This window comes from Elephantulus edwardii, unplaced genomic scaffold, assembly GCF_000299155.1.
Source record: "Elephantulus edwardii isolate Elephantulus edwardi_28Jun2011 unplaced genomic scaffold, EleEdw1.0 scaffold00087, whole genome shotgun sequence".
In the NCBI taxonomy this organism is placed as follows: domain Eukaryota; kingdom Metazoa; phylum Chordata; class Mammalia; order Macroscelidea; family Macroscelididae; genus Elephantulus; species Elephantulus edwardii.
The window spans coordinates 10,004,234-10,028,731 of record NW_006399837.1 but is presented as its reverse complement, the minus strand read 5'-3'; the positions used below and the strand labels follow the sequence as shown (position 1 = coordinate 10,028,731).

At 46.2% G+C, this 24,498-nt stretch overlaps 1 pseudogene; it reads right to left on the bottom strand.

The window, feature by feature from the left end:
- Nucleotides 1–19,802: 19,802 nt before the first annotated feature.
- LOC102877408 lies at nt 19,803–20,178 on the bottom strand (annotated as a pseudogene).
- Nucleotides 20,179–24,498: the final 4,320 nt, after the last annotated feature.

The window sequence follows — 24,498 nt, the reverse complement described above, 5'->3', positions numbered from 1 at the left end:
AGGGAGCACTGTTGTTCCTCCTTAATGGGGGCCCCTTGTAATAAAATTTCTTTCAGAGGAAGTGCCAGGTCTCATTGTTAGAATTCATTAGACTATCCTGTTCTGTTTTCGCATTTGAATATCATTCTCCTTCTGCCCAACTGGGCCTGGAATGAAAACACGTGTTTAGAAATTGATTTGAACCTTTCTTGTTTGCATTTTCAGGTTTGAGTGGTTGACATTCTGACAGACTGTCTACACGGCACCAGTCTGTGCATAACCTGGTCCCTTTCAAGTTGGTTCTGACTCCTAGTGAGTGTTTCCAAGGCTGTAAATCTTGGCAGAGCAGGCCACAGTTTCCTTCTGAAGAATTCTGGTTAGTTGTTAGTGCTTAATCACTGCTGCGAGGGCTTTTCCTGGACTGGATTCCTGCTGTCCTTGGGTTGATTCTGATTTGACCCGTAGGGTTTCTGAGGTTGTAAATCTTTCTGAGAGGAGATATCTTTCTCCCTCAGAATGGCTAGTGGATTTGAACTGTCCGCCTCTTGGCTCGTATTCCAGCCTGGCGTGCACTCTGCCCCTAGGGCTCCTGGTTGATAGTCTTGGGCTTCTTCTTCTTCCCAATTCTTCACTAAAATGTGTGCTGGGATGCTCTTCACATACTCATCCCAGCACCCTGGGGTCAACTATCTGAGACACTAAATCCAATAAGTAGTAGGTGAAGTTTTTGGGTTTTTTTAAAACTTCTTTTTTTTAAATTAATTTTCCATTTTAATGATGTTCTGTGACAGACAGAATCAAGCCCACAGCCGTCTGGTTGACCCTGATGCCCTGGTGACCACATATATTACAGAGTCGGGCTGCTTCCTGCACTTTTCTCAGCTGAAATTCTAACACAATCAGATCACCACCGTCTCTCTTCTGAAGAACATCTGGATGCCTTTAACCCGCCCAACTTTCAGGCTAATCACAAATTTTTTCGCCACCTAAGGACCTTCTGTGATGGTCTTCTCTGTTCACCTGATAAAAGTTCACCCCGCCTTGCGGGTGTGGGGTATGTTTAAGAATGCTCTTCCTAGGTACATCATCTATCCCTCAGCTAAATGAATAAAAAGGAACTTTATGAAGCCGACTGAGCACTGGAGGAGTTCACCTACTCTCTTCACTCCCCTCCCCGGCGCCACAGTTTTCTTTTTCTCTATTGTTGTTAGGTGTTTTTTAATTGAGTAGGGCTCATGGTGACCCTATGAAGGACAGATCTGAACTCTGTCCTATCCTGTGTGGTCCTCCTCACCTCTGACACACTCAAACCCATTGCAGCAGTCACTCTGTCCATCCACCTGGCTGAGCATCTTTCTCTTCTTCACTGACCCTCCACCTTTCCAAGCATGATGTCCCTCTTCCAGTAATAACATGATAACATGCCCAAAGTATGTAAGGTGAAACTCTGTCATTTTTGCCTCCAAGGAGCACTGTGGCTGCATCTTCTCCAAGGCGTGTCTGTTTGTTTTTTTGGCAGTCCATGGATAGTAGGTGGAAGAACTCAGTACTTCCTCTGCCAGCAACATTTGTGTAGTCCATCTTTTAGGGGGAGCGGAGGTGTTAGGGCTTTGATTCGTTGGTTGAGCTGTCCACTGGTGGCTGACCCAGTATCTTCCTGGCTGGAGAGCTGCTCATGTGTTTACAGGTTCCGGCCCGTTTGGCACCTCCATGACCTTTCATACATCACAGGGAGGGTCTATTGGCTCTTTCATTCAGACCTCCATTGTTGTTGTTGTTATGTGCCGTCGAATCGTTTGAGACTCATAGCGACCCTATAACAGCCCTAAACCCTGCTCTATCCTGTGCCAATCTCATTGCCTCTGACACTCCCATCCCGATTACCCCAGTCACTGAATCAATCCACCTCATAGAGGGTCTTCCCCTTCTGCGCTAACTCACTCTTTTCCAATCCTGCTATCATCAGATAAGTTTCTCAGCTCTATAGGATATCAATGGCTCCTTTTATTTTGGTAAGGTGTTAATTTAGCATGATAGAACACAATTTTGAGCTTTGGCTTTGTCTTACAGTCATTTCCTCAGTTATTTCCTCATGTCACAGAGCTACTGGAAGCTGTCTTCAAGGAAACCGGCTTCTCCGGAATTCAGTTTGAAGTCAGTTTCACGCTTAGAAGGTTGGCAGCTTTTTTAAAAAAGGATGCTTCCCCGCCTTTAAAATTGTACTATATTTGCCACGTTTATGATATGCAAGTATTAGTTTATTCTCTTAGGAATCCATAGCAATGTGGCCAAGTTTAACTGTTCTTTTAAAAATGTTGTGAAGCATGTTGAAAAGATCACAACGCATTACTGAACAGACCCATTTATAGCTGATTCTCTAGCGAGTCTCCAGATGCTGGAAATCACACAGGAGGAGATGGACCATCTTTTCCCCGTGGAGCAGCTGGTGAATTCGAACCACCTGCCTTTGGGTTGGCAGCACAACTCTTTACCACTAGGCCGCCAGAGCTCCCTTGCAAAAGGGTGAGAAGGAATGCATTCGGCTTGGTAGAAGTACAGCCAGAATGGCCCTTAACGGAGAGGGTATCTAGACTTCATCAGACATACTTACAGCATGTTCTCAGGAGGAGCTAATCCGTGGAGAAGGACGTCAACCTTGGCAAAGTAGAGAGTCAAGGAGAAAGAGGAAAACTTACAGTGATGTCGATTGACAGAGTGGCTGCAGCAATGGACTTGACCTTAGCAACGCTTGGGAGGATGGCACAGGAAATGGCAGGGCTGCCTTATGTTGTAGGTGAACTTGCTGTGAGTTGGAACTGGCGTGATGGCACCTAACAACAACATAATAGTAGTGTGATAATTTCTAGTCAATATGAAACAGTTACTATTATTATTGTTTGTTTTTATGTGCCGTCGAGTTGCTTGCAACTCATAGTGACCCTATGTACAACCGCCCTAAACTCTGCTCTGCCCTGTGCCAATCGCACTGTCTCGGACACTCCCATCCCAATTATCCCAGTCACTGAATCAATCCACCTCACAGAGGGCTTTCCCCTCCTGTGCTGTCCCTCCACCCTCCCAAGCATGATGTCCTTCTCCAAAGACCCATCCCTCCTTACAACATGTCCAAAGTATGTTAGACGGAGCCTCAGAATCCTTGCCTCCAAGGAGCAGCCTGGTTTAACCCTCTCCAAGATGAATCTGTTTGTTTTCTTAGCAGTCCATGGTACCCTCAATACTCTTCTCCAGCACCACAGCTCAAAGGCATCAGTTCTCCTTCTGTCCTCCCTAGTCATTGCCCAACTCTCTGACAGTTACTATTATATAGCTTTAAATGATGTCCCTGGTGGCTTAGTGGTAAGGACTCATCCTGCCAACCCAAAAGCACATGGTTCGAATCTACCAGCTCCTCCCCAGGCCAGCTATGAGTTGGTTCAGGCTCAACAATATATAACTTCAGCATACAAATCAACTATATCTGTCTGTCTTTCTGTCTATCCTTTATTCTTTACATCATGGAAACTGGTAGCTCTCTCATTCTTAGTTCACAGGACACAGAGGAGATGTATGAGTCTAAGGTACTGTCTGTCATCTGTGAGGATAGAAGCAGTTTTGATTTTAATTATACTATTGCTGCAAGCTCTGCTGAAATCTAGTTGTTAAAATAAAATTGGTAGGATTAGTATTATTTGTGGGGTCTTTGAATAATATGATTTTTAAGAATGATGTGTTTTTGCTGAAAAGTTTGCCTTTCTAGTTCAGTGTCCATTCTGTATTTTCATTCATGAAGGCAACTGAGTTGCCTGCTTGGTTGTGTCTGTAGTTTTACTTGTGTCCATCTGAAAGCAGAGACGAAGTGTTGTGGTTTTCTTCTTTTACCTGGGCTGTCTTATTAAGTTATCTGAGTGGGACCCAGCGTCGTCTTCTGCCATGCCATGGTCGTTTCACTCTGCACCATTCACCTCTGGTCTAGTTAGAGACCCGCCACTGTATTGCTGTCAGATTGGAACCAGCTCATACTAACCCCTCTGTTGGGTTTCCCAAGTTATAAATGACACTGGATGAGGTTAGATTGCCCATCTTTCTCCCTCTGCATCTCTGGCGGATTTGAGAGACACTGGGTTAGCTGAGTCTTTGGTTAGCAGCTGTCACTCCACCACCGGATCTATGCTGGATGCTAACTGGTTGGTCCAAAGATGATACTGTAAAACCCATGTTATGAGAAGAATAAAAATAAAGAAACTTTAATAAGCAAACTGTCACCCTTGTTTGTTGACTCATAGATGTCTAATCTCCCGTGTTACAGCTCAGTCCTGTCGCTGAGCAGTATCACTTCATCTTGAGAAACTGATAGTTGGGTTACGTTTCTTGGAACAATCAAAGAGGCGTGATGGGTATTGTTTTCCAGTATGTATTGTGTGGTTGGAGAATGATGTTTTTCATAGAAAGCCATGCTTCTGGCTTTAGAGAGGTGATGATCTGAATGACAAAACACAACTCAAGAGTGCTGCCAGGTGCTGGCTGGTTGAGCCTGACTCTGACCCTGACTCACATGGAGCCCATGTGTGTAGGGCAGAACTGCTTCATAGAAAATTCAAGGCTGGGGCCTTCGGAAGACAGGCCTGTCTTCTGAGATGCCTCCAGGTGAATCTGAACTATCAACCTTCCAATTAGTAGTCTTAACTTTTAAAAACATTACCAAAACAAATTTGTTTCTTTTGCACCACCCAGGGACTCTTTATTTTTTCAAAAAGGTTACTAGTTAATCGTCAGTAATGACCACGGCCTGATTCCTGACAGTCATTTCCCTATGCATTTTCAAATTCTTGGAGGACTCAAGCAAGTGTAAAATATATTCACTGCTCTCAGGTTGCTTCTCACTCCTGGTGACCCTCAGGGTTTTCATGGCTGTAAATCTTAGTAGAAGGAGATTGCTCATTTATCTCTTATAACACAGCTGGTAGATTCAAACCATCAACCTTTCAGTTAGTAGCCCAACACGTAACACACTTTGTCACCATGACTTGGAGGACTTTGTAAGAGAAGAAATATACTTAGACTGGACTCTTAAGTTGGGATAATCTTTAGCCATTTCCCAGCCTGCATTGGAGGTTTTGCATGTGTTTTGAATCTTGGGACTGCAAAGCTCGTTAAATGTCCAATCAGCCATTCAGTATCTTTCTGGAAGAATGTGCCCAAATATCTGTGCCAGAGGAACAAAGGAGACATACCTCTCACTGTAGGTTTACGGCTTTTTTGTTAAAGCAAAGAGAGAAGGTAGTCAGTTTTCATTCTGTGCCTCTTTCTTTGGATCCTGAAGTTCAGAAAGTTGCACTTGACTGATGGAGCATAACCCTAAAGGAGCATGTTGTTCTACTAAGCAAAAGGCAGAGCTACTCCAGTGGTTCGAATCCACCAGCAGCAGCAAGGGAGAAAAATGGACAGTCTCCTCTCATCAAGGTTTCCAGCCTTGGCAACGGAACAAGGAAGGGATGCTGTGCGTTGGAATCAACTCCATGGCATTGAACTTGAGGGTTTTTTTGAAGATAACCCAGTGACGTTGGAGAAGCAGTGGTCAAAAAAATTTTCTACTTCTCTAACCTTTAAAAGTTTGTGCAAATAGGGGAGCTCTGGTGGCCTAGTGGTAAGGAGCTGCAACTACAATCCCAGAGGCACCCGGTTCAAATCCACCAGATGCTCTGCCGGGAAAAGGAGGGACAATCTCCTCTTGTACCAGTCAGATCTGATTTGACAGTACACTCACACAAAAATTTAAAAAAAGTTTGTGTAAATTATTTAACAAGAGAAAGTGTTCAAATACTAGTAATTTTAATTCTTGGGACTTTATTATAGTTTTCCATCCATGCTCATGTGATATTTAAGTCTTTTTCCCATAGGACCATTTCTTTTAGACATGAGATATGCTCCTAAATAAGAGGCTCTTCTGCTGGTGACCGATCACATCCTACTTGGTTTGGACAAAACTATTTATACTGGTCAGGCTGGAGACTAAGGTGCGCCTGATCCGGGCTATAATCTTCGCAGTTACGTGCTGTGCATCGGAGAGTTGGACAGTGAATAGGGATGATAGAAAGAGAATGGATGCCTCTGAGCTGTGGTGCTGGAGAAGAGTGTTAAATATACCATGGACTGCTAGGAGAACAGGTTTGTCCTGGAGAAGGTGAAGCTGGAATGCTCCTTGGAGTCAAGGATTGTGAAGCTTCATCTGACATACGCTGGGCATGTTGCAAGGAGGGACTGGTCCTTGGAGAGGGACATCTGTTTGGGAGAGTGGAGGGACAGTGCCGGAGAGGAAGACCCTTGATGAGATCGATCAATTCTGTGACTAGAGCGGTGGGAATGAGTGTGTTTGAAATGGTGAAGTTGGCACAGGATAGAACAGCGTTTAGAGCTCTTGTACATAGGGTCGCTATGAGTCGCAATGACTCGATGGCACATAACAACAACAACAACAACTGGTCAGAAACGGAGTTTAGAGAATCTAGTTGTCTCTGCAGGTGCTCTGGTAGTGCAGTGCTTAAACATTTGGCTGCTAATGAAAGATCAGCAAGTATTTCAAACCCAGCAGCTGCTCCGTGAGAGAACGGTGGGCCCGACGGCTCCCGTGGCGATCCACAGACTTGGACCCTCTGGGCGGCTCTGCTCTGCCCTGTGGGTTCGCTGCCAGTTAGAATCAACTTTGTGGCCGTGGTTTGTGTTTGAATGTAAGGAAGAGTACGTGAATGGTGCAAACAGTTCATGTGGCCAGCTACTAACAAGAAGGGTGGGGGTTCGGGTTCACCCAGGGGTGTCTCCGAAGCAAGTGCTGGTGACCCGTTTCTGGACAGCACGCCTTACTGCCCCATACGCGGTGTCTTCACAAGCCAATAATCCACCTGTTGGTTTGGATGCAAGGCAGCCCAGGGCTAGTGGAGGTCATAAGAGTCTGCCCAGTGTCATTGAGTTCCTTCCACACCATGGTGACCCGCTACCATAGGGTATCCAAGGGTGTATATCTTTTTATTTTAAAATGTCTTTTTAATTTTATACTGGTTTGCTTACGAAGTTCATATACATTTTCACACTGGATCTTATTTTGCTTACCTATCCTTCTACCCATCTAATTGTACAACCCTAAGATTACGCCCCTGCCCATCCTTACCCCTCTGCTCCTACCCCCTCCCCCAATTCTCATACACATCTTACTAGTTATCTTCCTATTTCTACAATAATAGTTTTGTATGGTATTTGTCCTTATGGGACTAAGTTTGTTCACTCAGCATAATATACTCCAGTCCCTCCCAAGTTAGATAGTGATTTTCAAAATCATTATTCCTGAGTGCTGTCTAGTATTCCATCATGTGAACGTACCACAATTTCTCAATCCATTCAATTGTGGATGAAAATCTGGGCTGTTTTCATGTTCTTGTGATGGTGAATAATGCTGCTATGAACATTGGTGTACAAGTCTCTGTTTGTGCCTCAGTTCTCATTCTCTTGGGATTTATGCCAAGCAGTGGAATAGCAGGGTCATATGGAATTCCTATGTTCAACTTTCAGAGGAAACACCACACAGTCTTCCAGAGTAGTTATACCACTTTACAGTCCCACCAACAGTGGATGAGAGTTCCCACCTCACCATATCCTTTCCAACATTAGTTATTTGCTGTCCTGTTAAACTTTGCCACTGCTACTGGTGTGAGATGGTATCTCACTGTAGTTTTAATTGACATCTCTCTTATTGCCAGTGATTTTTGAGCATTTCTTCATGTGTCTGTTGGCCCTCTGAATATCTCCCTCTGTGAAAAGTCTTTCCATGTCTTTTGTCCATTTTGTAATTGTGTGATCAGTCTTTTTCTTGTGGGAGACCTTTAGGATTCTATAAACTTTTGATGAGACCTTTGTCTGAAATGGTGTTGGCAAATGTTTGTTCCCAGTCAGCAGGTTTTCTTTTCACTCTGTGGGAAAATGTTTTTGATGTGCACAGAGATTTAGAAGGTCACATTCATCAGTTTAATTCTGTCCTGGTTGTGTATGTCTGGCTGTATTTGTCAGCAAGGCTGTAAGTCTTAGGGAGTAGATGGCCTTATCTTTTGGTTATCAGTGTGACACTGAACTTTCTATGTCTTTGGGATTCCTGGGTTAGTGGATATATGGCCATCTTGGGGACACGGGGTAGGTTAAATATTACACTGTTAAAGTTCGGAGGATGGGACCCACCAAGTGCTCTGTTGAAGCATGAAGCCTTCTGTCTCCATAAAGATTTTCAGCCTTGGAAACCTTGCAGGGCCCTTCTGTGTCCTGCCGAGGAGCTGACTCGGTGCAGAGGATTTTCAAGTAGGGCCATCTTTCTTCAGTCCTTGTTTCACTGGCTGCACATGTTACCTTGTGGACCGCATGAGCCAGTGCAGCTGATGTTGACATTTGGGTGAATTGTGAGCACTGGCTGAAATGCCCGTCTTTCTCCTGAGGAGCAGCTGGTAGATTCAGACTGCTTGCTCAATCCCTCGGCAGCATAGTCAGTCCCTAACCCGCTGGGCCACCAGGGCTCCCTGAAATGACGTCAGATACCAGGAAACCGCTGGAGAGAGGTGGCCGCACACTAGCGAGGTCACGGCCAGGTCCTGGGGTGGCTCACTGGTTACTGAGAGGCGAGCGCAGATGCTGTGCAGTGAGTCTTTGGAGGAGAAGCAGTGCCCTGTGAACTCTGTCCAGATACTCACTGGGCAGTATTTACATCTTTCTTTCACTAGTCTTTCAGATGATTTAAATATTTCCGAGGTTATAGAAGAAAACAGAACAGGGAACTGCATATGATGTGGGACATTTGTGGGGAGGGAAGCCAAATTCTTCCTGTTTTACAAAGAGCTGGTGGAGCAGTGGTATTTATAGTGTGATCTTAGCGGCCCCGGGCTGGCCCCACAGCTACCCCTTCGCCCCTCCTGGCCTCTTTCCCCCCACTTTACAATTCCAGCACACTCTTTGAACCACAGCTGAACAATAACATCCTTTCAAAGGCCGTTCCTCTCCTTCTGGTTAGACTTGGGAATAGACTTAGGGCATTTTTTGAAAGAATGGGTAATGTCTTAATTTATGAAAACATTCAACTTCCAGGAGGAGGGTATTCTGGAAGTTGTTGGGGTGATAATGAAAACATTCCCTTTTGCAGGAACTGTGCAACTCCAGCCTCTTCTTGTGTGTGTGTGTGTGTGTGTGTGTGTGTGTGTGTGTGTGCGCACGCGCGCGCGCACACGTGCACATGTACAAAGGGAAATGCAGCCCAATAAAAAAGGGCAGCATTCCTGAAAGTGGGTCTTGAAAAACGTTTTGCAGCCTGAACCTTTCTCCCTCACAAGTTCCTACAAGGGCCGCCCTTGAGAAAGTGTGCGGGCTTGTTGTTCCCGAGCCTTTGAACTTTGCGGAATGCGACTCAAGATGGGTCTGACGCCCCTAGCCTCCAGCCTGGAAGTGGCAGGAGGAATGTTACTGTGTTTTCAAAGCCAGCTAGGTGGGGTGGGCTGTTGGAAATCTTTATCAAGTACACAGCAACAACCCAGACCACCGAGGCTGATCACGTTTGCGGACAGACTTTTACAGGGATTTTTGATCCCCAAATCCTTTCTCTGTCATGCTTGCCAAAGTAGAGGGTCTGGGAAAAGGAGCAAGACCCTCCACCAAATTCTTTGATGCAGTAGTTGCAACAGTGGGTTCAAGAACACCAGAGCACATGGGATTGTGAGGGTGGCACCGGCCCAGATGGTGATTCACTGTGTCAGGGTCTCTGGTGCCGTAGTCCAAAGAGAACTAACTACTGTACTAACCCAGAGGCAGAACTGTGGTGGTTCAAATCCACCAGCTGCTCTGTAGGGGAAAGATAGACCATCCATCTCCCTCCATGCAGTTTACAGCCTCCGGAATCACTGGAACAGCAGCGATGAGTTGGTTACTATGGGACGGCAATAAGATTGAATTTTGGGATCTCTTAACTGGAGCTAACTTTTTTGTTCTGAATAGGGAGCCACAGCTATTAACCATGAGGTGGGCAATTGAAACCCACCAACAACTCCACAGAGAAAGTGTTATCAGTCCGTCTTGAAGGATTTGCAGCTTTTGAGGTCTTACAGGGTTGTTGTTGTGTGGTGGTGGTGTTATTTTATGCCATCAAGTTAGAACCAACCCATAGCTGACCCTACAGCATGTTTTCAGGGGCAGTAAATCACATGGGACGAGATTGCCCATCCTTCTTTCGTGGAGAATCTAGTGGATTTGAACTCCATGCTTTTGGGATTACAGTCCAGCCTCTTACCACTTGCTAGACCATCAGAGCACCCTACTGTCTTGGTAGCTGTTGGAATCAACTGACAAAGGGTTTCTCTTACAGCCCATTCCCACCCTCATCTACTCCCTGGGATAGGTGTGATTCACTGTAGAAAAGGAATCTAGGGTTCCTTTTGACTTGGGGAATATTATTTTACAAAATAGTCGCTGGAGGCACTTAGGAAGACCAGTAAATAATTCTTTCCTCTGAAGAATTCCAAGTGGATTTCCTGCAAAGCTCACATTTGCAATGTAAAATCAATACATCTCAATAAGTGCGGAAAGCATGTGGCCTTTCATTTGCTTGGCTCAAGTGTATGGTGCACCGTGTCTTTCTTTTTGAACCTTTCTTTCTGGGAGAGAATGGCACACGCGCACTGCTAACATCACTCTGCTCTTTGGTGCTAAAGATCGCAAGTGCTTGGAGCAGGCTTCCGCTTCGCAATTCCCGCGCTTCAGGGCGTGCTCCCCAAACACCTGCTAGGTCAGCAGTGCAAGACACAGTTGTTGCGTTAGGTGAGAGGATGGCTTCAGAGAACAGAGCAATCGTGGGTTGTGCCGCTAACCCGAAGGTCAGCAGTTCAAATCCATTGGCTCCTCTGAAGAAGCAAGATGGACTATCTCCTATCAAAACGCAGGATCTCAGAAAGCTGCTGGCAAGCTGCTGTGAGTCTGGACCAACGTGGCAGTGGGAGGTGGTGGATGGGTTTGAAAAATGTGCTTCCAACCTCAGATATTTTAAAAGCTGAACATTTTACTTATTTTCAGATTTCACTCCTCAAAACCTTTAAAAGCTAAATGCAGAGTTGCCAGTAATAAAATCCAAACCATTTGTCGTTGAGTTGACCTGGCTCAGTGTGAACGTGGCGCTGTAGAGAACTACTTTTGGCAAGGCCTGGGGTGACTGGGACCCCTCCAAAGGAGACCTCCAGGCCTTCCCTCTATGTAGGGCCCCCGTTGAGACAGTGACCTGTGGCTAATAACGGAGCCCTTAACCATTTGTGTCGACCAAGGACTCCAAGAAGTCATATTTACAACCGCCAGAGTTACAGAGTACTTGAAACCTTTGGCTGGATGTGAGGATGTGGGTAGAATGAATCACAGCTACATCATTCCGGTGTCTGAAGCAAAGTCGTGGGTACGTACATTGCCCTCCAAACCATCTTTTTGGGAGATTGACAGAAGCATTGCTCTGTTTTGACAAGGTTTACTTGCCTGCTTCCAACAGCAGCTCATCAACTCTTGTTCTCCGAGCATCATTCTTCTGATGTTAATTGTAGCTCACTGAACTGGGTCACGGCAGCATCTTCTCCCCGTGCTTTCAAGATATCAAACGCAATGAGAACATTATTTGAAAAATAATTATTCGCTCACAGTTACCTGCTATTCCAGAATAGTAATTATTCTATCATACGTATCACTGTTTGTAAAAAAAGAGGCCAGTTATTAAGCTGGTGACTCAGAAAGCCCTTCTCCGATATGTGTCTCTGCTCTTCACTTCCCCCGTTCCTCCTCCCTCGTCGATCCACTGTTGCTAATTAGCAGCTCTCCGAAACTGTGGTGCTGTTCGCTGCTGTCGAGTTGATTCCAACTCATGTGGACCCCACGTGTGCAGAGCAGACCCGTTTGTAGGCTTATCACGGCTGGGACCTTTGGGGGAACATCACCAGCTCTGCCTTCTGAGATACCTCTAGGTAGGTTCGAACTCCCAACCTTCCCCCTAGTGAGCAAGAGCTTAACTGTTTGTGCCACCCAGGGACTCCTAACATAGGGGCCATGGGAGGATGAATTACATTTCAGTGAGCCCTTTTTGCTGGTGAGGCCCTTGTCAGCTCTTCCTTGCTCCAGGAAGAGGAACCCCATTGTTAACAGGGACTCATCTCGGTGTGTTTGGCTCTCTCCTTTCCACGATTGTCTGAGTCAGAGCCGGCGTGATGAATGAAGTCAGAGCAGGGGTGAGAAACGAGTTCATCCCCGATTACAACAATTCTCTTTAAATACGTCTTGAGGTTTCAAATAGTAAGTGAAAGTTGGGAATCCCAGCAGTTTTTCACGTGGCGAAGCGTCATCAGCCTTCAGTGCAAAGCTGCTGAATCCCTGTGCTCTCTTTTCTTTTAAATAGTTTGGAATCTTTGATCTTTCATAGTAGCTTAACATTTATGCTCCTTTCTAACTTGGGTACCCCCCACCCTCCGGCTCCTCCCAATAGTTACATGTCTAGTTTGGAGCTGAAGCTGGTTTGTGTTAGGTCATTTTCCCGTGGATAGTACACTGAATGCACAGTGGACCATACCTTTTGTAAAGGGAAATAAACTAAGCATCTCTTATCTGAGGTGAGAATTATATTCCATTTAGGAGGAAAGGGGGACAGGGAGTTTTCCTTGACTCTACTGTCACCTCTGGACACTTGGTGGACACTCAGGTAGTTTTGAATTGATCCATCCTATAATGAGCTGTGATTATTCTTGAACTTGGATATATGAGGAAGTCCAGGCTGGCCGTGGAGATGTGAAGACTCAGATGTAAGACCCTGTGTTTCCGGGCCGCTTTGTTAGAAAGGTCAGATGGTAAAGGATGTTCTGGGTCGTTAATGAATGCAGCAAGCTGTGAGTGGGCGGAAGTCAGAGTGTAAGTTGACAAGGGGTTTGTTTTTGTTTTTCTCTCCAATCACAGCGTGGTCCCCGGTGCATGCTCTGTGTGTGTGTGTGTGTGACTGCTAACCCAAGGACTTCGTGTCTCTCAGTTCGAATCCACCTCAGACTCTAAGGGTTAAAGATGAGAAGTCCTCCTCCCTTTATGACTCATAGCCTCAGAAACCCATTGGAGGTTCAGCTATGAATCTGAATCAGTTGGACAATAATGAGAATGAGAATAAAGCAGTTTTCTGGGAAGAGGCAATTTTCCATCCGGGAGCTGGCTCGTCTAGACCGGTTATGGAAATGAAGTTTGCACCCTGTCCTTCAAGATCGGAACGTCTTCTGTACCAGTGGGCATCAAGTATTATGGGGTTTCCTTTCCTTACATCCTCAAATTCGAGTCCCAATTCGGGGGTGTGTTTCTTCCAGACAGGTCGCATGCCTCAGGTGCAGCCAGCCAGTGGGGAGTTGACCACAGCTCTCTGGCTGTGCCAATCCAGCAGCTGTTTTGCAGGGGGAGACACGGCAATCTGCTGGCACAGCTCGGAAAGCCTATGGGACAGCTCTGCTCTGCTTTAGAAGTTCGCTTTGAGTTGGAATCAACTCCTTGATGGTGGGTTGGTTTTAGTGTGATGCCCTAGGGTGAGGGCAAGCAACAACAACAACAGGGTAGTGTAGCACAAGCACAGGAGAAGAACCAGTGTCCAGAACAAACTACCAAAGTTCAAGCCGCTTTACTTCCATGCCACACAGTTTTCTGTCACTGTCTCTGTCTCTCTTCCTCTCCTCCTCCCTCCCCCCCTGCCCCCCCCAACCTCCCCTCTCTCTCTCTCTCCTATTTGGTTTTTTTCTTCTTTGGGAAACTGTCAAGTTGAAGCTGGTTGTGTAATCTGGCAATTGCTCTCATGCTGCATCATAGCGTTCACAGTGAGGTGTCTGTCTTTCCTACCTGTCCTGTATGTGCTTCGTAGATTCCATCCTGGGTGCCATGTGCAATTTTTCAAACACATTCCCTTCTAATCAGTTCTGTTGTCTGTACTTGTTGACTTAGAAAGCCTCTAGATGAGTTGTCAAAAATAAGAGAGTTGGAGGCCTTTTAACAAAATGAATCTCCTGATAAAAGTTCTTTGGGGAAACCATTTAAACATTAACTGACCCACCACTGCAAACCTTCGGCTCTCTTTTGAACTCTCTACTAAAAATATGTATCTACATATGCCCTCAATTTCAGATTTTGCAGCATAGTCCAAATTAGAGTCGCAGGGACCATTTCCCAGGCTCGGTAAGCATATTTTCAGGAGCATTTCTGTGCCTGTTGGATGTTGCCCGTTGCAGGTGGGTGTCCCAGTGACAGGCTGCATTTGCGTGGAGAGTGTCACCAGCCTCGGGAGGCCCTGTGCCTGACTATTTCTGAATCAGTGTGAGAGAGCGGAAGATCAGAAGGTTCTGTTTTGGGAAGTGTCCTAAATATGAGCTTCTGTGAGGGAAAAAGGAGTGTCCTAGAGATAAGGATCCTTAAAGCAGGAAGCCCCGGGATGTATTGCTTCCTGTCTCCCTGTCCTTATCTGTCTGATAAGCTTTAGGTTTCGCTTCTGCTTTCTTGAGCCCAAGATTTAGTTCTTGTAATCAGCTCCTTTAAGAGGATTAAAATTTGAAGGAAAAATGAAAGGAGGGGAAAAAAGCTGATGTGGGAAACCAAAGGCTTAACTGGTATCGCTTTCTCCATCTTGATAAGATCCTTTCACTTCCTGCCACTCTGGAGTGTTTGTGTGGCTAAGAGGAGAAGTTGCTGCGCTGTTTTCTCATCCCCTAGACACTCTCTCTCCTGAGATTCCACACACTTTGTAACGCAAGCCTTGGTGAAGGACAGGCGCACCCCATTTTATAGCCTTGGCTTTTATTACACTTTGCAGATAGGACATTTTTTGCTCTTTGTTGTTCTTAAAAACTGAAGATTATGGCAACCTTGTGCCACGCTATGGGGTTATGACTCAACGACGGAAGGGTTTGAGTTTGTTTTTTGAAAGTTAAACAAACTTTTGTGTGCACTGAGAAACAACAACAAAAATGGTGCGACTCACTTTCTTTGTGGTAATCTGAACCAACACACAGGAGCTTTGAGGCGTTCCATACAATGCGCTCTGCTGGTGGTGGCGGTGGTGTTTTATTGTTGTTTACGGTCAAATCAGAACCCACCAGTAGCTGACCTTCCAGTGTGTTTTCAGAGGCAATTGCAGAGGTAATCGTGTGGGAGGAGATTGCTGTGTTTCTCCTGTGGAGAAGCTGATGGATTTGAACTGCCTATCTCTGTGTTTAGCAGTCAGGAAATCAAAAAGCATATCGAGATGGGAAAGTCTGCTGTTAGGGACCTCTCTAAGGTACTCAGGAGCAACAGTGTCTCTCTGGAGACTAAGGTGCGCCTGCCTATCTCTGTGTTTAGCAGTCAGGAAATCAAAAAGCATATCGAGATGGGAAAGTCTGCTGTTAGGGACCTCTCTAAGGTACTCAGGAGCAACAGGGTCTCTCTGGAGACTAAGGTGCGCCTGATACTGGCCATGGTATTTGCAATCGCTTGTTATGCATCAGAGAGTTGGACAATGACTAGGGAGGACAGAAGGAGAGTGGATGCCTCTGAGCTGTGGTGCTGGAGAAGGGTACTGAATGTACCCTGGACTGCCAGGAAAACAAACAGATTTATCTTGGAGAGGATTAAACCAAGCTACTCCTTGGAGGCAAGGATTCTGGGGCTTCGTCTGACATACTTTGGACATGTTGCCAGGAGGGACGGGTCCTTGGAGAGGGACATCATGCTTGGGAGGGTTGAGGGACAACGCAGGAGGGAAAGACCCTCTATGAGATGGATTGACTCGGTGACTGGGGTAATCGGGATGGGTGTGTCAGAGGCGGTGCGGTTGGCGCAGGATAGAGCAGGGTTTAGGGCTGTTGTGCATAGGGTCGCTATGAGTCAGAAACGACTCGACGGCACATAACAACAACATCTCTGTGTTGGCAATGACGTTCCTTATCACAGAGCCACCAAGTCCTTGGCATGTTGCACTGCTAACCAAAAGGTTATATGTCTCCAGTGGTTCAAATCTTTCTACAGGAGAAGCAGAGAGAGAGAGACAAGGAAAGAATTGTGTGGCATAGATTAGCATTTGCTATTATTGTGCACTGTTGAGTCTGAACCGACCCATTGCTGCCCTTCTGGCTGATTTTCAGAGGCAGTTAATCCTTGGGGCAGCCGGTGGATTGGAACCCTGTGCCTTAGGGATTGCAGTGCAGCTTCTTACTGCAAGGCCAGCAGAGCCCCCTCAGCATTTCCAGCGTAGGAACCCAATGAAGGGTCGCTGTGAGTCAGGACTGACCTAGTGGTCAATTTGGGATCTTTTTGGTTGTCTTGATTTTGAATTTCTTTTAGAGATGCCTTTGGCATATTCATTCCACAGGGGGTTGGACTGCTGACCCAAAGCTGTCCTTTCTGGAGGTTCTAATGCACCAGCTGCTTCAGGGGGAAGAGACGGGCAATCTCCTGTGGTATTTACAGAGTCAAATCTGCTGTGAGTTGGTTCTGAGCCGCCAGCCAAGTGTTTGAATTGAGACTAAGAAATGAAAAGTTGAATGAGAGAGCAGAGAGAGTGTGTACAGGAAAAGAGAAAGGAATCATTCTCTTCTGATTCTGCAGCTCTGACACAATTTTCTGGTCTAGGAATTGTGGGTGGTGGGCTTTCTCCAGGTCTCTCGGTTAGAGACTGACCTACACGCAGAGGCACTCCGGAGGAAAGGCTTGGTGATCAGCTGCCGGAAACCAGCCTTCGCGGACCCTGTGGAGCACAGTTCTGCACTGGCATAGACGGGATTGCTGTGCGACAGAGTGAACTCAGTGGAGACTGGTTAATATTTGCCCAGTCTGCCCAGGAGCGTTGTTCTGAGGGTCACGCGAAAGAATGCCTGGAAGTGGAATTGCAGTTGTGAGTTGTCGGTCCCACCTGACATTTATTTGTGTTTGTGTGACTTTAGTTTCCCCTCTGCACCCCCTCCCCCAGCAACACAAAGGGGCCGTGGGTTGCATTCTTTTCTCATTAAAAACGCATTTTCAAATTCAGTCAACTTCCTAGAGGTCTTGGCCACTGTAACACTAGTGAGTGCCTGAAAATAGACTTCCAAGCGGCCTCTTTAGTTCAGCTATTTCTTTGCTGACAGGAGTCTGCGGAGCTGGGAAACGGTAAGAAACTAGAGTGCCTTTACTAACTTGGCATAGGAAAAAAGGAAAAACCTATACGTGCAGATGAAATGATTTCATTAGCTGTAAGATTAAATCAGGATTAAAGGTGTGATGTGTTGACTGCATTTTAAAAAGGAGGTAGAGACAGCCTGCATTTTATGGTCCTTGGGGGTTTAATGATACATCAGATGTGGAGAAGCTAGCGCTTCAGGGTAGTGGGCAGTATTTTCTGCCCAAGAACCCCTGTTGAATCATCTGACTGCTTTTAAGACCTGGTGCAGGATTTCTTGAAATCCGTGAAAAGGAGGGGTTCAGGGTGATGTGTGGTACCAGGTGGAAGGATGCCACCTCGCAGAGATGGGCCAAAGAGAGCCAACAGCATGAGTCACTTACTCAGTGAAGGACCTATGTTAGTGGCTGGTGGCTGGAGGGAGTCTGAGTGAGACGATTTACTCGTCCCAAAGAAAGTGTATTGGGAGAGGAAGGAGGGAGTGGAAATGGGCCCGGATCTGTTCTATGGCTTCCCCATAACTCGGAGGGAGTATACCACGTTTTTAGCTGTGGCTTCTTTGGCAGTAGGGTTTGTGCTGGCGTCTTTGTGATTTTCAAGGTCGCCACATTTCTAGGGAAGGGCATTGGGCATCCTCTGAACTTTCTGGAGAACAAACAAATCAATCTTGGAGGAAGTACCAGCAGGGGTACTGCTCGTTAGAGGCAAGGAGGGTGAAACTTTGTCTCCTAGGTTGGATATTCTGTCCGAGAGGACCAGTCCTTGGAAGAAGACATGCTGGGAAGAGTAGAGGTTCAGCCAAGGAGAGAAGGATTCTCAAGGAAGTGGAGGGACGCGGTGACTGCAATCCTGGGCCTGGTGGGGATCGGGGGAACATGCAGGACGGGGCGAGCTTCCACCTGCAGTTCGTGGAGTCCCTAGGAATCAAAGCTGACTCAATGGCACCGTGGTAACAACAACATGCTTTTCTGGAAGGAAAGGAGGTGGGCGAGGCAAAGTGTGTTAGTGTGATCTTGTACTTGGTCTTGATCTGCACTTGTCAATGTCCCAGTGCTTGTGGGAAGGAGCGAGGACAGAATGGTTAAGTGGTCACCGAGGAGTTTTCAGCTCCTTCTCGGGCCCTCGCGTGGGCTATTCTCCAGCTTCACAGGACAGTTGCTTCACTGGCTGACCGGGTTTGTGTGTGTTCCAACATGAGTTCCCAACATTTGCTTCCACTGCTCAAAGAAAAAGAAAATACAGGCTGAGAAGTCAAAGCAAGAGGTGGGTTGGAGGAGAGGTGACGTTTATATGGTAGTTCACAATGGCTGAAAAAGTAAAAACTGATGGCTGTTGTGGGAGGTGCTATTGAGCTGGTCCTAACTCACGCCGACCCTGTCTTCAGCAGAGCGAAGTAGTGCTTGGCTCTGCTCCACCCGGGCTGATGACTGTGTAAACACACTGTGTGTATATACACACACACACAATGGAATGTTGTTGCTCTTAGTAGAGTCTAGTGTGACTCACAGTGACCTAATGAACGACAGGCCTTATGAACCTTGTCCGGTCCTGTGTCACCTTCATCATTGGACTCTATTGCCAGAGTCACTGTGTCAATCCACTGCTTGAGGGTCTTCCTCTCTTTCACCAGCCTTTCCAAGCATGATCCTCCTTTCCAAGGAACGGTCTTTCCTAGCAACATGCCCTAAGTATAGAAGACGAAGCTTTGACATCGTTGCCTTTAAGGCACTCCGGGACATACCTGTTTGTTCTTTTGACAGGCCATGGGCTCTTCAGCACTCTCCGCCAGTATTGTTGAACCATAAAGAGAAATGAGCTGCTGTCACATGCCACAGTGTGCATGAACCTGGAAAACGTTATACAGAGGGAGGTCGTCCACTCACAAAAGGCCAACTGTTGGAGGATTTCACTTACATGAAAGAAGTGAAAAAGAGAAACCAAAAATTATCGGTAGTTACCAGGGACAGGGGCTGAAGGGGTGTTTGACTTGTTTTAAACACACACTGAGTGTATGTTAAGGATGAAATGATTGGGACAACAAGCTTTCATGAGAGACAGGAAGGAGCCTTTGTGATGTAGTGGTTAAGCTCTCAGCTGCTAACTGAAGGGTCAGCAGTTCAAACCCACCAGCGATGTCCAGGAAAACTATGAGTCTGCTTTAGTGAACCTTGAAATCTCACAGGGTGATTCTGTTCTGGCCTGTAGGGCTGCGATGAGTCGGATTAACTCATTGGCCATAGGTTTTTGTTTGTTTGTTTGTTTGTTTGGTTGGTTGATTGGTTGTAGTGAATTGAGTGCCTCTGAATTGTACACGTGGACACTGTTGAAGAGCTGCAGGTTTTGTTGGACATGCTTTTACTTCAATCGAAGTAAATTAACAAATAAATAATTTGACGAAGTTTGTCAGCGGTCATTGACCATCACTGCTGCCAAGTAGATGCCAACTCGTGGTGACCCCCTCCACCTGCCATCCCAGGCTGTAAATCTTTTTTTGTTTTATTCTGCATAACAAGTTTTGTGTTTTTTTTTTTTAAAGGCATAGATAGACTATAAACAAAGTAAACATTTAATCATATCTTGACATCTGCCAAATACTAGTTGTCCTAGCAATTGTTCCATTAAAGTGTTTGATTCATTAACCATCATCTTCTTCAGAGTCCATTACTTTTCTTCTGTTGACTGTAACTGTTGTTTTCTTTTCTGTTTGTCGGCTTGCTTTTTCCAAGGATTTCTATTAAACCTTGTTCTGATCCCTTCCTGCTTAGTTGTCCATATCTTGGCCATTTGTATAAGGGAATTCTCCACTGTTTGACGTTTTTCAGGCTTTACAAGTGCTAAGTTATTTAACCTGGCCCGGGCTGACTGATCCACAACCAGGGCTAAGATACTGGTCCTCATTTCTGCTTCCTTGTGCTCTGTTTCCTGTTCAGCCGCATCACCAGGACCCCGTGCTTTGCCTGCAGTTCAGCCAGCCTCTGCTTCCGCAGTGCCTCCAGCTCCTCGTCCGCCATGGCCCCTTACTCCAGGCCAAGCAGCCTGGCGGACACACTGACCTCTACCGCTTCACAGGCAGCGCTCGGCACGAGCCCCAGCCCCTAAATCTGAATGGGAAGAAGGTGCCCATCTCTCTCCTGTGCAGCCCCCAGTAGTAGATTGGACTCACTGGAGACGCATGGCCTTTTGGCCAGCCGCATAGTCTGCTGTGCCATCACCTAGAGTCAATTAGACCCACGACAAGATGAATTGACCCGGTGACGGCAGCAGTGGGCCCAAGTATTTCAGGAACGATGAGGATGACACAGGACAGTACAGGGTCCTGATCTGTTGTTCACAGGCTCACTCTGAGTCATGCTTGACTCGATGGCACCTAACAACCGTAACAGTCACCTAAGAGGAGCTCTGGTGGTGCAGTGAATTCAGATGATGAATTGAACCTGTCAACCACTCTTTCAGAAAATTGTGTGTCCGTCTGTTTCTGTAAGACTTTGTGAATGTGGGAGCCCTGATGCCAGTTCTACTCTCTCACACAAGGGCCCTGTGAGTGGAGTTTGACTCAGTGGGAGTGGGGGTGGGGAGAGGTTGTTGGGTGTTTATTTCCCCATTTGGTTTTTTTTTTGTTTTTAACCACTCAGGAGTTAAGAGTTAAAATTCCAGTTATTTTACTATTCTGCTTTCCACTTAAGTAGATTATTCAAATTGATGTTTATCAAGACATCTATGAGAGGTAGAAGTGTTCTTTAAAATGATACAACCCAAAATTGCCTTTCTAGAAATGAATAAAGTTGGGCTGAGCTTTTCTACGAAGATGGCGCCGAAAGCTAAGAAGGAAGCCCCTGCCCCTCCCAAAACTGAAGCCAAAGCAAAGGCATTAAAGGCCAAGAAGGCGTCCCGAAGGGCGTCCACAGCCAAAAAAAAAAGAAGATCCGCACGTCACCCACCTTCCGACGGCCCAATATGCTGAGACTCTGAAGGCAGCCCAAATACCCCCGGAAGAACGCCCCCAGGAGAAACAAGCCTGACCACTGTGCCATCATCAAATTTCCCCTGACCACTGAGTCAGCCATGAAGAAGATAGAAGATAACAACACACTTGTGTTCATTGTGGATGTCAAGGCCAACAAGAACCAGATCAAACAAGCTGTAAAGAAGCTCTATGACATTGATGTGGCCAAGGTCAGCACCTTGATCAGGCCTGATGGAGAGAAGAAGGCCTATGTTCGACTTGCTCCTGACTATGATGCTTTGGATGTTGCCAACAAAATTGGGATCATCTAAACTGAGTCCAGCTGGCTAATTCTAAATACAAATTTTTCTCACCATAAAAAAAAAAAACAAAACCCAAAACTCGGGCTGGGGACACAGGGAAGCGCTTGCACTAGGGGGTGCAGTGCTCTTTGGGATTGTCCTTGGATGACTTCAATTCAGTGCTGACCCAGCGAACCCTAAGTGATATTGTAGAATTACCCAGAGGGTTTTCTAGGCTGCACTGCAAGCATCAGGCTGCTAACCAAAGTTTAGTGGTTCAGGTCCACCAGATGCTCCTTGGGAGAGCATTGAGCATGGTGGCTGAGTTGGAATTGACTCAGTGGCGGTGGATTTAGTACTTACAGGAGCAGACCGCCAGTCCTTTGTCCCATGGAGCCCCCGTTGAAGTTTGCAGTTACTCAGCTTTCAGCCAGCAGTGGAGCGTTAGGCTTTGGGATTATCCCATGGATAAGACTTGGTTTACATCCATCACCGAGCTTCCGTGTGAGCGAGATAAACAGAAATAAAACAAAATTATCTCAGAGACGCTTAGCAGAAAAACCTCAACAAAGCAACTTAGAGTATTTTATGGGCAGGAGGTAGGATCCTCAGATGATGTAGGCTGGCTCTGATTTGGTTCTCATTTATTGTTTTTAAAATATATCCTCTTTTGAAAAACTGTACTGGGCAAGAAGCATTCAGATTGTCAAAAGTCTGTTGGGCAAAAAAGGAAAAGTAATGTATGAGCATAATTAAAGCAGATAATCTAAAAGGCAGTGTGTTAAGTTGAGTCTCTTCAGTTCTTTGTTTATTAACCCTACTTGAAGATAGTTTATCAACACTGGCAATTACCTGTAGCTTTGACTTAGTCAACAAAACTGTAAAGCTTTTAAAATGCATTTGTTGTTGTGTGCTGTCAAGTCGGAACCAACCCAGAGCTGACCCTCCAGTGGGTTTCCAGAGGCTGTAAATAAACAGCACAGGAGGAGATAGCCCATCCTTCTCCCATAGATCTGCTGGTGGACTCGAACTGTGCGCCTTAGGGTTTGCATTGCAGCTTCTTACCCCGGGGCCACCATAGTTCCCCCCAAAAGACAAAATTCAGATTAATAGCAATCGATTTGGTACCGGCTCATAGCTGACCCTCCAGCGAGGTTCCAAGGCTGTAAATCTGACAGGAGGAAGCTGCTGGTGGCTTCAAACCACTTCCAGTGCTGCTGCCTTTGGGTTAGAGGGCAGCTCCCTGAGGAAAATGCCGCCAGAGCTCCTGACGACTCTTTAAAAACCCTGTGAAGTGGAACCAGTGCATCACTGAGCCCCCGGGGGATTGGCAAAGGCTGTAAGTCATTCTGGAGGAGCTTGCCCTTCTACCCCCTGAGAGAGCTGCTGGTGAATTCAAACCACCTGCCTTTGGTGTGACAGCACAACTCCCCACCCACTAGGCCACAGGAGTTCCCTGTTAGGACATTATTATTGTGAGTGATTTCCGCCCCAGCTCCGGCTTCCTTTCTGTGGAGTCATGTGCTTCCCAGGACCTCCACTGCTGGTCACCACAGAGAACAGGTAAACTGAGGCCCCACAGAAGCCTTGAAAGGGCCACTGAGGTGTCATCTTGGCACAAACAACGTTTTACTGTGCTACTAACCAAAAGGTTACTGGTTCAAACTCACCCAGAGTCATAGTGAAGAAAGACCTGATTTTCTACTTCTAAAGGTCAAAGCCATAAAAACCAGAGGGAGCACTGTTCTACTCTGCAACATACAAGGAAGGAGGTCACAGCTATTTATTGAAAGACCATGACTACACCTCATCCAGTCATCAATCAGTGAATGGTACATAGATGGGGAGATATATATTATCCAAGGTCAGTGTATACTTACTCTCCATGAATACTTGGGTTATTTCAGGCATCCATTGCTATTCCATTGGCTTAAGACTTCTTTTTAATGGCCCCTGTTTTCCCTAGAGGGAACACTGGAAGTGGAATTCATACAGCGCCTTCATAGGAGAAAAGGGAGCATCGGAAACCAATGTGTCAGCTAGGAGTCAGTCAGGAGTTGGTACCTTCACAATGGCAAGGAGGGAGAGTTTTCCCTAGAGCCAGAGATAAAAAGTTTTCTAAAAATAATCACCTACATGTCTTCTCTAATTACTTCTCCTGTTCCCATTAAAAATGTTGACTTTGTTAAATGACTTTGAAACTGTAATAATGGGTTGATACATTTTAACTTTTCCCAAAGAAGTTAAGTTTTAGCCTTTTCTCAGAAGCCTAATCTAAAGTCTTGAGCGTGGTAGGCCTTCAGCTGTGGTAGCTGGCTGAAAAGACAGGCCCAGAGATGATTCTGTGGTTCCCTGAGACAATGGGGCCTGCATTGTTTTGGACCTTATCTGTCCGCTTACCACGCCCACAGACTTCTCCAGCTGTCTTTTTCTTGTTCATCACCGACCACTGGGAACATTCTTCTGGTTTGGAAGCTCTGCCCTTCATTGCCAGTGACCATCCTTGGCAGGTGAGGGCTGGTGCCCTTTTTTGGTCTTTAGTTTCACTGTTATTTGGTAACTGTTCCCATACTCATTGACCTGTCATCTGTGCTTTAAGAGCTAGCTTCTGGACACAGAGTGGTTTCACAAAGTGGCTGTGTGAGTTTGGAAGTGTACTCATACTGGTCTCTAGGTTCTGAATGTCTCTCCAGTAATGTGAACAGTGCTGAATATAGTGGATATCACTAAGCCAGTGCTGTCGGACCAGTTCTGACTCGTCAGGTTTCCGAGGCTATAAATCATAACAGGAAGAGACTACCCATCTTTGTCTCCTGCAGCAGCTGGTGGATTCAAACCATCAGAGATGCAGCCTTTTGGTTCGCAGTGCACCAAACTCTGTTTTGTTGCTGTCAGGTGCCATCACGCAGACTACCACTCATAGCGACCCCGTGAACAGTGGATCTGAACCTTGCCCTGGCCTTTGCCATTCTCATCCTCTCTGTATACTTGAACCCATCGCTGCGGTCACTGTGTCAATCCATCTCGCTAAGGGTCTTCTTTTCTTCCTCTGACCCTCCTCTTCAAGAATTATGTCCTTTTTGAAG